Here is a 13,615-nt window from a genome sequence, read left to right on the forward strand (position 1 = left end):
CGACCCCCGTGAAATGGTCGACCGACCCCAAATGGGGTCGTGACCCATAGGTTGAGAATCGCTGTTCTAGTCTGACTAACTTTAACCATTACACCAAACTGACTCCCAATACCTTTATTAAGAGCAACTAAAAAGTCCTGCTGAAATCTTCATCAGGCAGAATGTTACAAATAACAGGGAATGAGAAAACCCAAGAATATTCAAGAGTGTGATCAGATAGATTTAGAGATTGAACATCTATAGGAATATGGAAATTGCAGACTGACTACATTAGACTCGTACACTGTTTAGAGTCCAAGTCCACAGATTCTGGAAATAAATAATCATAGGTGATATTGATGTCATGGAAAGCAACAATGGTTTATGAATCACAAAGGAGATTGGGAATCAGCGGTGCCTTTGTGGAAGATGTATTGCTTTACAATAGATATGAGATTAAAATTAATGTGAAACAGAAGGTTACCGTGCACCACCATGCTCCAATTATTTCTGGTATCAGTGATTAGAAGATGTATAAATTCTTCAATTGTACTGAAGCAACTGATGGAAACTAATCAAGGAGAGAAACAATCTTAGAACTAAGGAGGAATTTCCTGACAATTAGAACAATTAATCAGTGGAAAGACTTGCCTCCAGAGGTTGTGGGTGCTCCATGACTGGAGGTTTTTAAGAAGAGATTATAATTCAGCCTTTTGTCTGAAATGGTATAGGGCAGGGGTGTCAACCTCGCAAGGTCATGTGACGTGTCGCGACATATCAGGACTGCCAAAAAAGCCAACACAGTGCTGGGCTGCATTAACAGAGGGATAGAATCAAGATCACGTGAAGTATTAATACCACTTTACAATGCCTTGGTAAGGCCACACTTGGAATACTGCATCCAGTTTTGGTCACCACGATGTAAAAAAGATGTTGAGACTCTAGAAAGAGTACAGAGAAGAGCAACAAAAATGATTAGGGGACTGGAGGCTAAAACATATAAGGAACGGTTGCTGGAATTGGGTATGTCTAGTTTAACGAAGATAAGGACGAGGGGGGACATGATAGCAGCCTTCCAATATCTCAGGGGCTGCCACAAAGAAGAGGGAGTCAAGCTATTCTCCAAAGCACCTGAAGGCAGGACAAGAAGCAAAGGATGGAAACTAATCAAGGAGAGAAGCAACCTGGAACTAAGGAGAAACTTCCTGACAGTTAAAACAATTAACCAGTGGAACAACCTGCCTCCAGAAGCCATGAATGCTCCAACACTGGAAGTTTTTAAGAGGAGACTGGACAGCCATTTGTCTGAAACGGTATAGGGTTTCCTGCCTGAGCAGGGGGTTGGACTAATTGACCTCCAAGGCCCCTTCCAACTTTATTATTATCATCATCACCATCATCATCACCACCATTACTTTTTTGCCATTGCCGGCAATGGGGTGGGCGCGGTTTTGCTATGATGTATCCGGCCTGCGGGCTGGCAGTTTGACAACCCTGGTATAGGGTTTCCTGCCTGAGCAGGGGGTTGGACTAGAAGACCTCCAAGGTCCCTTCCAACTCTGATATTCTGAATTATCTTATATACAACGGGGCTGGATAGGTGGTGGTAAAAGCAGGAGTAACGATATATTATAATCTGTAGGAAATGCATAAGAAAAAAAAATCCTCTAAATACATTATTTCAAAACCTAAACAGAAGCTATTTTGTGAATAAAGTGAAGTTGCCAAAGAAAGTTAACGCTCAAATAACTGAAAACATTATGTGCCGGTCCTGCTGTACTTTCCATCTGCAAACCTCCTCAATTACTTCTTGGCACACATGCCTGAAGTGTAAGCATCTGTCCTCTACCTCGCATGCTGAGTCAGCATCGGGCTTTTATAGGTGTCCTAAAAATGCTTCCTCAGTAGAATGTAGCCTTGGCCAAATATCTTGAAAAAGAAACCAAGGAGATAGCAAAATGAGAAAGAGCTCTGAAAATTAATCTTGCTATCTAGGGAAATCAAAGCCCATACCCAAGGCAGGGCAATTACAAGAAAGATGTGCAGCTTTTTACATGATCTACCGAATTAAAAAGAAGAAAAAAACCCCACAAGGTAGAATTTCTCATATTTTTTAAATATATATATATACACAAACCATATGTCTTTAGATGCCACTGGTAGTAATTCTATGATCCTCTGAGTGAGGAATGGTAAGTGTTGCTTGCAGAGACCTTTGGATATTGGATGACTTTTGAGATTGGCTGAAACTGATCTTTATGGGTCAATACTGTGCAATGGGTTTATACACAATTTCATCCTATATAAGAATAAATATATATGATACGAAACAAACAAAATATAGAATACCAGTTCAAATTCTTGGCAAATAGATGGGGAAGAAATGGGGGTAGTAACAGATTTTATTTTCCTGGGCTCCAAGATCACCGCAGATGGGGACTGCAGCCAAGAAATTAAAAGACGCTTGCTCCTGGGGAGGAAAGCTATGGCAAATCTCGACAGCATACTAAAAAGCAGAGACATCACCCTGCCAACAAAAGTGCGTATAGTCAAGGCCATGGTTTTCCCAGTTGCAATGTATGGATGTGAAAGTTGGTGTGCTGGAGAAGACTCCTGTGAGTCCCTTGGACTGCAAGGCGTTCAAACCAGTCAGTCCTAGAAGAGATCAACCCCGACTGCTCTTTAGAAGGTCAGATCCTGAAGTTGAAACTCAAATACTTTGGCTACCTAATGAGAAGGAAGGACTCACTGGAGAAGGGCCTAATGCTGGGAAAGATTGAGGGCAATAGAAGACGGGGACGACAGAGAATGAGGTGGCTGGATGGAATCACTGAAGCACCAGGCGTGAGCTTAAATGGACTCCAGAAGATGGTAGAGGACAGGAAGACCTGGAGGAACGTTGTCCATGGGGTCGCGCTGGGTCGGACACGACTTCGCAACTAACAACAACAGATGGAAAAAAATCGAGGTGCATTTGAAGTAAGCTATCTATTATCTTTTTCTCTCTCATGAATAGCAAGCCTCCACTCAACTGTGAAAAGATATTAAATGGAAGAAACCTAGCGTACTCAGGAAAAAATGCTATTTTAAACATGGAATTATAAACCTGGGATTCTTAAGGATACTGAATACTTTGCATTCCTGCCTTTCATTAGGGCAATGGGAAATCTTCCATTGCAAATAGTTTGTGCACTCATATAGAGATATTTTTATATAGATTTTTGCATACCAAACAGTTTGTTAAGAAAGCACTCAAGCTATAAAGCTGCTGCTGTAGACATAGAACAAAAGATTCAAAGACTGATTTCTTTGTACATTTTGCAGGCAAAATAAAAGTCACTATAAAAATATATATGTTTCGAAATCTGACAGCTACAGTGAGAGTTGAATCTGTTGTATAAATATTGATCAGATACAAAGAGGAAAAATGACAAACTCAGTTGACTAGATTACAGCTCCAGTATCTCAATATCCAAATCTTTCTTTGAAGATTGGGGTATGCAAAATGTTTAGTTTGGAGCCATTTCAAGGGTGAAACTTCAAGAAATGTCCCGTTTTTGCACGTAAAACTGCCATTCTGAGTGCAAAATGGGCGGTTGTGAGCATTTTGGAAAAGTTCTAAGCTCAAAATGGAGATTTTGGGGGTTTGCAACATTCTCGTTTCCAACTTGAATCCCTACCCTAAACACCCAATACTGTCCCTTTTTTTTTCATTTGAAACAGGGGTGTTACAGTGCTCAAACCAAGACACTTCTCAAAGTTTTGTGGGTTTTTTTAACATGGTTTTGCATATTCATATTGGAAGATCTTGCAGGTATCTCTATCCTGTGCTGTGCATGCAGTGTGCGAATAAAAATAAACAACTTTTAAGTGAAAGAGAAGTTGGTAAAAAAAATAAAATGTTCCATTGTGGCTTTCAAAATTGGAAAAGGCTACCTACCTGATTGTAGTGAGTAATCATCTCAAATGCAGCCGAAAGATTTCAGGCGAGCAAGAAATTTCATTGAGTAACAACTACACACCCTAGTTAAGTTTGTTTCAAGCTTTGACTACATTCAGTTAGTGCTTCCTTCCTTCTACTGGGTTGAGTCATATCCTCAAGTTTAGTTTCTTTTTAGAAAAAGGGAAACAAATTACACTAAGAACCCAGAGCTGCAATTCTAGGAAGAAGCTTTGGTCCTGAGTACTGTAATTAACACACACACACACATACACACATATAAATGATCATGTATAATGTGTGTGTGGTGTTATCCCTTATTTTATGTTAAAATTAATATAAAAATAATTAAAATTAATATAAAAGTTATTAAGGAAAGATGACAAATGCACCCCCAAACATCTGGAAAGTACTAAGCTAGGAGTTTACAGCAAGGTACCAAAACTACACTATATTTCTAAAATGAAGTTGTGCCAGGACAAGAAAATGTCTCTCTGTCAGTAGGTTTTCACTCACAAATTCTGCATGAATCTGACTTATGGGGAAATAAAGATTTTAATTTATGCGAGCTTTGAACTAAACTGTTCCTTTGACCCAACAAAATATCTTAATGTATAAAATCCAGCTTTATCTGCCATATACTAAATAGACACACATAAATTGCCAGGCAAGGACCCATCTTTAACATAAAATTATAATACATCTTTGGGATTATGTAAAAATGTGGTAAGTTACATAACCGTCACTGGTAAGAATATATGGATTCACATACTACACTAAACCTTAACATGGTTTCCTTTGCCTTAATGTGATGTCTAATCCCAGTCTTTCTGTTTTGTAAGCCATGATTTATGACCTAGTACAGTATTACAAGAAAAAAATAACTGAAAATAATGGTCAACTATTACTTTTGAAGTTAAATTGTTTCTTTCACATTACATACGTGGAAATATATATTTATTTTTCAGACCAATATTACTAAAATAGAAAATGCATTGTAAGTATGTAAAGCATTGTATTTTAGCTCCTTCATTACTTGTACTGTTTTTAGAAAACTATCTGTATACAAACTCACATTTGTAATCATTTTGTTATGTCCTTCCTTCCTTCCTTCCTTCCTTCCTTCCTTCCTTCCTTCCTTCCTTCCATCCATCCATCCACCCTCTCCTTCCCTTCTTTCCTTCTAGTAGCAATAGTGGGTTTTATCTGCACAAGTATCTAAATAGCTAGGAACTCATTTACAATAAGAAGTGTAAATAAGTGTGAACAATTCAAATATCTATGCAAAGTCCTATTTTACTACTGTTGTATTTTCCTGACAACATGCTGCAGTTGGCAAAATCCTGTTGATATGGTCTATTTGGCATTATCAAAGATGATATGAAAGAGAGAAGAACCCTAGTTTTATTTCAAAACAATATTGATCCAGGAATCCCAAAGGTGCTTTTTCAAAAGGAAAACACAAAGCACAGTTGCCTTTTGAAAAAGCACCTTTGGGACAGCCATGACCTCGATGACTGAAAATCTCCATAGACCGTTGAACTAGGAAAGAAACCTTCTAAACCAGGGGTAGGCAACCCTGGCTCTTTTATGACTGGTGGACTTCAACTCCCAGAATTCCTGAGCCAGCCATGCTGAGGGGAAAGGGAGAGGTTTCCAAGCTGAGCCATACTGGCTCAGGAATTCTGGGAGTTGAAGTCCACGAGTCATAAAAGAGCCAAGGTTGCCTACCCCTGCTCTAAACAGTGGGCCTTTTATGCTCAACTGTATCATTCGGTTAACTTTTTTACACCTCTCAAAAAAACCATTTGGAATTCTGACATATGAAGAGAAGAATGGTCTCACCTGACAAAAATAACAGTTCAGATTTTTTTTTTAAAAAAAAAATACTGCTAAAAGGAAAAATCACAGGAAACTACAACTGTATTGTAGGGATATAAATATTCTGTATTTCAAAACAAATGCAAACATTTTTGACCAAGTATATTGACAAAAGTTCAACCAGCACGCATAGATGATAACTTTGCATAAATCATTCTGATTTTATTACAGTATTAACAGAGACTAAATCAAAAGCCTCACAAGGCATTGAAATCCTATTATGGACTTACCCCTCTTGGGCAGAATTTTGAAGAAATTTTGAAGTTCCCCTCGCTGAGACAGAACCCCAAAAGGTATTTCGGTTGCATATTCTTACCCGAAAGTGGCTCTCTAAATAGAAGTCCTTTTTTTGGAAAAAGGATCTGCAGAATCTACAATCATAAGATGCAGCACCAGTCACCAAAACTGCTTCTCCAGATGATCAGGCATTTCCACTGATGGACAAAGCTGTTGAAAAGCATGTAGGAACCACTGTCTTCAGCACACATCTGATTATTCAATCTTTGGAATAAACAGCTTCATGTTCCACTTGTGAGCTCCTAACAGCAACTTCCTGGACAATACAGATAGTCCTCGGGTTATGACGGAAATGGGGACAAGAATTCCTGTCACTACGCGATGCACTGTAAAGCATAATGTCATACGACCAGATCACTTAGCAATGGCAATCCCAGAAGTCACGGTTGCCATTGTAACCTAAGATGCACAGGTTGGGAAGTGGGAAGCAGCGGGAATCCCAGTTAAGGAATGTGGGGGTGCCATGGAAGAGTGGAGGGGTACCACTGGGGGGTGGGGGAGGTTGGGGGAGGTCAGGGCAGGTCCTGGGAATCCTGATGTTTCCTCATGGACTTTCCTTGTGGGAAGCTGGCAGGGAAGGGTCACAAACAGTGATCATGTGATCGCAGCTCCTTAATCATTGTCATGCATCCAAGCACCCAGGTCACGTGATCGTGGGATTGCAGCAAAGGCGGGAATTTCAAGGATTGGGCCTTGAAATGTCCATTTTTTTCAGCACTGCCCTAACTTTGAACAATCGCTAAATGAGCCAAGGATTAACCCAAGGACTACTTATACAGTAATCTGATACAGAATGCTAACTGAGTTTTGTTCTTTTGAATAAATAAGGCAGTCTACAACACTTTGAACTATGGTGCTGGAGAAGACTCCTGCGAGTCCCCTGGACTGCAAGGTGATCAAACCGGTCAGTCCTAGAAGAGATCAACCCCGACTGCTCTTTAGAAGGCCAGATCCTGAAATTGAAACTCAAGTACTTTGGCCACCTAATGAGATGGAAGGACTCAACTGGAGAAGAGCCTAATGCTGGGAAAGATGGAGGGCAATAGAAGAAGGGGACAACAGAGAACGAGGTGGCTGGATGGAGTCACTGAAGCAGTAGGCGTGAGCTTCAATGGACTCCAGAAGATGGTAGAGGACAGGAAGGCCTGGAGGAACGTTGTCCGTGGGGTCGCGATGGGTCAGACACGACTTCGCAACTAACAACAACACTGTGCATACCTTCCCAATTTTTAAAAATTTGACTCCCCCCCCCAAAAAAAGCCTACAGGCTAAATAGATCGTGTATGCCTATATTTATCAGTGACTGAGTTATACAGCAAGTCAATCCAAATACACTGGCAAAATACAGTTGTCCACTTAGAACAGGGGTATCAAACTGCCGGCCCGCAGGCCGGATGCATCATAGCGAAACTGCGCCCACCCCATGGCCGGCAAAGGCAAAAAAAGTCGCGACACGTCATGACACATCATGTGACGCTGCGAGTTTGACACCCCTGATTTAGAACATGCTTTGCCTAAACCAGCGGTTCTCAACCTATGGGTCGCGACCCCATTTGGAGTCGATCGACCATTTCACGGGGGTCGCCAAGCAAGGCTGTCCACCATTTTTTTTGCCCGCCATTTTTTTCCCCCTTTTCCGGCGGGTGCCTTACCTCCCTTGGGCTGGGCCAGCTGGTGGTCGGCCTGCTCCGTCTCTGCCGCTTGCCAGCTACGCCTCGGCCGGCGAGGGGGTGGAACCACGCATGCGCGGCGCTCCCAGGCAGGGAAAGTCCTCGACTTACGACGGTTGGGTAGTCCTCGACTTATGACCGGTTTAATCCTCGACTTACGACCGGTTTAGTCCTCGACTGGGGGTCGCGGCATTAAAAAGGTTGAGAACCACTGGCCTAAACAGACCATCTTGCACTTCCTGGTTCACTCAAAATGCTAAAATAATTGCTGCTATCCACTGAAAACATGAAATCCCATTTTAACCCGGCCGAGTATATATATTCGATCCTTGCTCTTATAAATTATTGAAGCCCACTTCCTTATATTAACGGAACCCGTTATAAATGTCATTCTTCCTTCATCAGCAGCATCCCTATATTTAGGATGTTTTTCCTACCAACCTCATTAACAAGGCAAGGCAATGTCCCAGCTCCTATTTGATAAATATAGTCTTTAATACTGCTTTTCAACTGCCAACTGCCTACGCTTGTTTAAAGCCCACAGCAGGGATGGCAAATTCCTGCCCTTACTGCACTGAAATCTTCCAAGATAATAAGGTGAGATATCACAATCAGCTTGCAATAGAAATGGGTGGGAAGCCATCACTGGCGAACGTGGGAGTGCGGCCTTAATTTGCAGCAGAAATTCGGCATCAGTTTGAAGGGGAAGAATTTATGAATTTAGTGCAGTCCTCAGGGAAGCAACTCCCCAGTGATTTTCAAATCCATACCAATCTCCACTTTAACAAGAGCTATTTCACTCTGACTCAGCAAAGCCTTTTATATGTATACAGGAAGCTTCCTCAGAAGCAGCAAACTTCTCTTATTTCCTAAACGAATCACTCAGCTGCCTCCACAAGGACTACTAGAAGGAAATGCCAAAAACTGGACTTGGCAATTTTTTTGCCTTCAAAAAAAAAAAAAAAAAATGTGCTGTGCTACTGAAAGGGGGAGCAACTTAAATACGGCGTGAGCATCAAGGCGGATGGTTTTTTATAAGTTCAAGGGAGAAAAAAAAGATTATTAGCTACAGGTAGTCCACATCGTACGACCATCGCAAAGTTTCTGTCGCTAAGCGAGACGTTTGTTAAGTGATCATTGCCCCCATTTTAAGACCTTTCTTGCCACAGTTGTTAAGTGAATCACTGCAGTTGTTAAGCTGGTCACACGGTTGCGGAGTGAACCTGACTTCTCCATGGAGTTTGCTTGTTAGAAGGTTGCAAAAGGGGATCACACGCTCCCAAAGGGCTGTGACCGTCATAAATAGGAGGCAATTGCCATGTGTCTGAATTTGGAGATACTGCAATGGTTGTTGTCGTGTCCGATCCATCGCGACCCCATGGACGACGTTCCTCCAGGCCTTCCTGTCCTCTACCATCTTCTGGAGTCCATTTAAGCTCACGCCTATTGCTTCAGTGACTCCATCCAGCCACCTCATTCTCTGTCGTCCCCTTCTTCTCTTGCCCTCAATCTTTCCCAGCATTAGGCTCTTCTCCAGTGAGTCCTTCCTTCTCATTAGGTGGCCAAAGTACTTGAGTTTCAACTTCAGGATCTGGCCTTCTAAAGAGCAGCCAGGGTTGATCTCCTCTAGGGCTGACCGGTTGGATCGCCTTGCAGTCCAGGGGACTCGCAGGAGTCTTCTCCAGCACCATAGTTCAAAGGCCTCAATTCTTTGGCGCTCAGCCTTTCTTATGGTCCAACTTTCACAGCCATACATTGCAACTGGGAAAACCATAGCCTTGACTATACGGACTTTTGTTGGCAGGGTGATGTCTCTGCTTTTTAGTATGCTGTCTAGATTAACAGTCACTAAATGAACTGTTGTAAGTCGAGGACTGCCCGTAGTTTTAATATGTCCCCCCTCCCTCTGATAGGAATCCCATACATATATTTGAGCATCCGCTGAGTCTGATAATGTGATAGTCTTTGGGCTCTGGAGGTTGCCCGTTTTATTCCCAAGGAATCTTTTTAGAAAAAAAATACCCCTAGAAGGCAGCAATAGCAAAGGAGTTCTGTCCTGCCGCCTGGAATCCGGACAGGTGCAGTTATTTGACTGAAGGCCTTCCTTACCTTACAGAAGGAATATTTTTTAAAAAGCCACCTTTGCTGTGCTTTTGTCTTGACGTGCATAAGATTAAGCTGTATTTGGAAGCCACACACACACAAAAAAAAGACCCCTTGCCACGTATCCAGATCAAAACTGATTTTCCAATTATAAGACCCCTGGGCTCATTCCAGTTGTTTGCAATGCAAAACACAACAGCAAGCAAGGAAACACAGCTTGGCTCACTTCAGCTTGTGACAGAATTGCAAAACATCCCAGAGATGTTTTACAATCCCAAGATCGCAACATTTCAAGAGGCTTCACTCCCAGTGTTAGCAACAAGGAGCCTGTACGTCTCAAATAAAACCGATACACACAATCTCCTTCTCAATTTCCTTTACTATATCTAGATCAGGGGTTCTCAACCTTGGCAACTTTAAGACTTGTGGACTTCAACTCCCAGAATTCCTCAGCCAGCAAAGCTGGCTGAGGAATTCTGGGAGTTGAAGTCCACAAGTCTTAAAGTTGCCAAGGTTGAGAACCCCTGATATAGATAGTCCTTGACTTACAACAGTTCGCTTAGTGACCGTGCGATGTTACAACGGCACTGAAAAGAGTGAGTTATGCCTGGTTTTCACACTTACAACCGTTGCAGCATCCCCATGGTCACGTGATCAAAATTCAGAGGCTTTGGCAACTGACTCATATTTATGACGGCTGCAGTGTCCCAGGGTCGTGGGATCACCTTTTGCCGAGCAAAGTCAATGGGGGAAGTCAGATTTACTTAATAACCGTGTTACTAATTTAACAACTGCACTGATTTATTTAACAACTGTGCCAAGAAAGGTTGTAAAATGGGGCAAAACTCATTTAACTGTCTCGCTTAACAACAGAAATGTTGAGCTCGATTGTGGTCGTAGGTTGAGAATTACCTATATTAGGCCCTTAATATACTTTTGCTAGGTTGAGACATGGCTTCCATGGGAAACTGCTATGCCTTGTCATCTTAGAATCAGGTTTTTAACAAAGCTTAAGTTAACTTAAGTATAAACTAGACTCGTGGATATGATCCCACGTGCCTGGAAAAAAAGAAAAAGAAAAATCTGTATGCTGAGATTTTCAAGGCATGTAAGAGTTGCAAATAAATACTGCAGGAGTGACTCAATACATTTCTCATCCAGTCATACAGGAATAAAAAAAAGACACAGTAACCAACGTACAGTCAAAACTTTCCTAGCTCCTGTAAGAATGGCAAAGATTTATAATTCAATTTCAAGATGCTTCTAATACTTTTAACTACCTTTCAGGTAGTTTCATGTTAATTAATACATTAATTCAGGAAACCTTTGTGGATCATGGTGCACATTAAATTCACCCATGGAATGAATAGGACCCTGAGAACATCCTCTCACAGTGAGAGTGTGAAGACTGCGGTAGTAAATAATGTGTTCAGCAGGAAATACAATGCAGGAAGTAGAGGCAGTGAAAATCATTTACTGAAGATGTCTACCACCAGTGAACATTAAGTGCAATACGCACGTACGTCTATGCAGTTGTGAGCCGATTAACAAAAGCAGTGTTTGCATTTAAAATTTGGTGTCATAAACCACAAGTAAATGATAGTTTCCCCTAAGCAACCATAATTGGGATCAACAATTCGGTCATTGAGTGAAGCATGCAACTGTGTTACGGATCTTATTTCAGCATTCCCTCCCTTCTCTTACAGACCTGCAAAGGTCGCAAATGCCAGGGCTGGTTGTCAAGTTCGTTTTTCAACACCATCATAACTGCAAAAGATTACTGCATGAGACAGTCATTAAACAAGGACTATCATATTCCCAGATTGCATAGGACTTGGTCAATGACAATCAGTCTATTTTCCAAGTGCTTAGTAGTGGTTTTCATTCTTGAGACTTAATCTTTTGCTCCTCTGTCTGCTAACCAGACCTTAAATTGTTCCTGGCATCAATAACATTCTAATTTACACATTTAGCTCACGATTGAAAGCATTTTTCAGAAAGCAAATTCAAATCCCTGTGTTAACTCACAAGGTCATCTGAAACTGATCTGTCTTTGATAAAATGAGGACTCTTAGCACAAATTCAAAGAAAGTTGAACACAGTTTTCTACAAGGCCTACAAATGGAGTTAGATAGTTGCATATATCTTGAATTCTAGAAACAGCACATTTTTCAGACAGAAAACATGTTGCAAACAGAGGATGCAATTTTACACACACACACACACACACACACAGAATTAGACTATGATATCCAAAAGAAATTTATTACAAACTATACAGAATCTCCCCGAAGGAATTTTTTTTGTTCCTATGAAATTTAATGCAGGATGGGGTTGCATTAATGCAAAATAAAATATACAGAACTAATTTTAAAATTGCTAGATGGGCTGGTTCTACGCCTGTCAGGCATAGAAAAAATAGAATCCTCCCTCAGGGTATTTATAAAGTAGTTTTTTATAATGACATTTGTAAAACAATATACTGCACTTAGATCTCCACATTATTTTACTCACCTACTAGGTTAATATAATTAAAAGTGAAAAAAGGAATATAACTGCTATTTATTAGTCATTAAAAATTAAGCATGTTCCTGGGAATCATTAAAGCACCTGGATTGTCCTAGTGGACAATCACCTAAATATGAGCCAGCAGTGTGCTGCAGTTGCCAAAAAAGCCAACACAGTGCTAGGCTGCATTAACAGAGGGATAAAATCAAGGTCACGTGAAGTGTTAATACCACTTTACAATGCCTTGGTAAGGCCACACTTGGAATACTGCATCCAGTTTTGGTCACCACGATGTAAAAAAGATGTTGAGACTCTAGAAAGAGTACAGAGAAGAGCAACAAAGATGATTAGGGGACTGGAGGCTAAAACATATAAGGAACGCTTGCTGGAATTGGGTATGTCTAGTTCAATGAAGAGAAGGACGAGGGGGGACAGGATAGCAGTGTTCCAATATCTCAGGGGCTGCCACAAAGAAGAGGAGTCAAGCTATTCTCCAAAGTGCCTGAAGGCAGGACAAGAAGCAACGGGTGGAAACTAAGGAAAGAAGCAACATAGAACTAAGGTAAAATTTCCTTACAGTTAGAACAATTAATCAGTGGAACAATCTGCTCCAGAAGCTGTGAATGCTCCAACACATGGACAGCCATTTGTCTGAAATGGTATAGGGTTTCCTGTCTGAGTAGGGGTTGGACTAGATCAGGGGTGTCAAACTGCAGGCCCACGAGCCGGATGCATAATAGCAAAACTGCGCCCATTCCATTGCTGGCAATGGAAAAAAGTAACATGTCGCAACACATCACGTGATGAGTTTGACACCCCTGGACTAGATGACCTCCAAGGTCCCTTCCAACATTATTATTGTTATTATTATCTCCTAAAAATTGCATAATAAAAATGGACTATATTAATTTCCATTAAAAGGAGACTTGGCAATAACACTACTTTAGTTAACTAATTTTTATGCATAAAGTGCTACGGTCTCTGATGTTTCTTATAATGATTTCAGCCTAATGGTAATCAGAATAATAATGGCTGTTGCAATACACATTTGGGGCTTTATAAGCATGATATAATATTAAAGGCTTTCCAGTTGTTGTTTTTTAAAAAAACAACACTTCATTTGGTATGCTTTTACACATACAAGAGGGAAAAAAACTGAATGCTGAAAAGTAAATGAATAATATCACATTTGAAAACAAAAATAACAGTTGTACACTGTACACCAAGCAATGAAAAG

Source organism: Protobothrops mucrosquamatus, unplaced genomic scaffold (assembly GCF_001527695.2).
Source record: "Protobothrops mucrosquamatus isolate PMUCROS unplaced genomic scaffold, P.Mucros_1.0 scaffold_53, whole genome shotgun sequence".
NCBI classification, from domain to species: Eukaryota; Metazoa; Chordata; class Lepidosauria; order Squamata; family Viperidae; genus Protobothrops; species Protobothrops mucrosquamatus.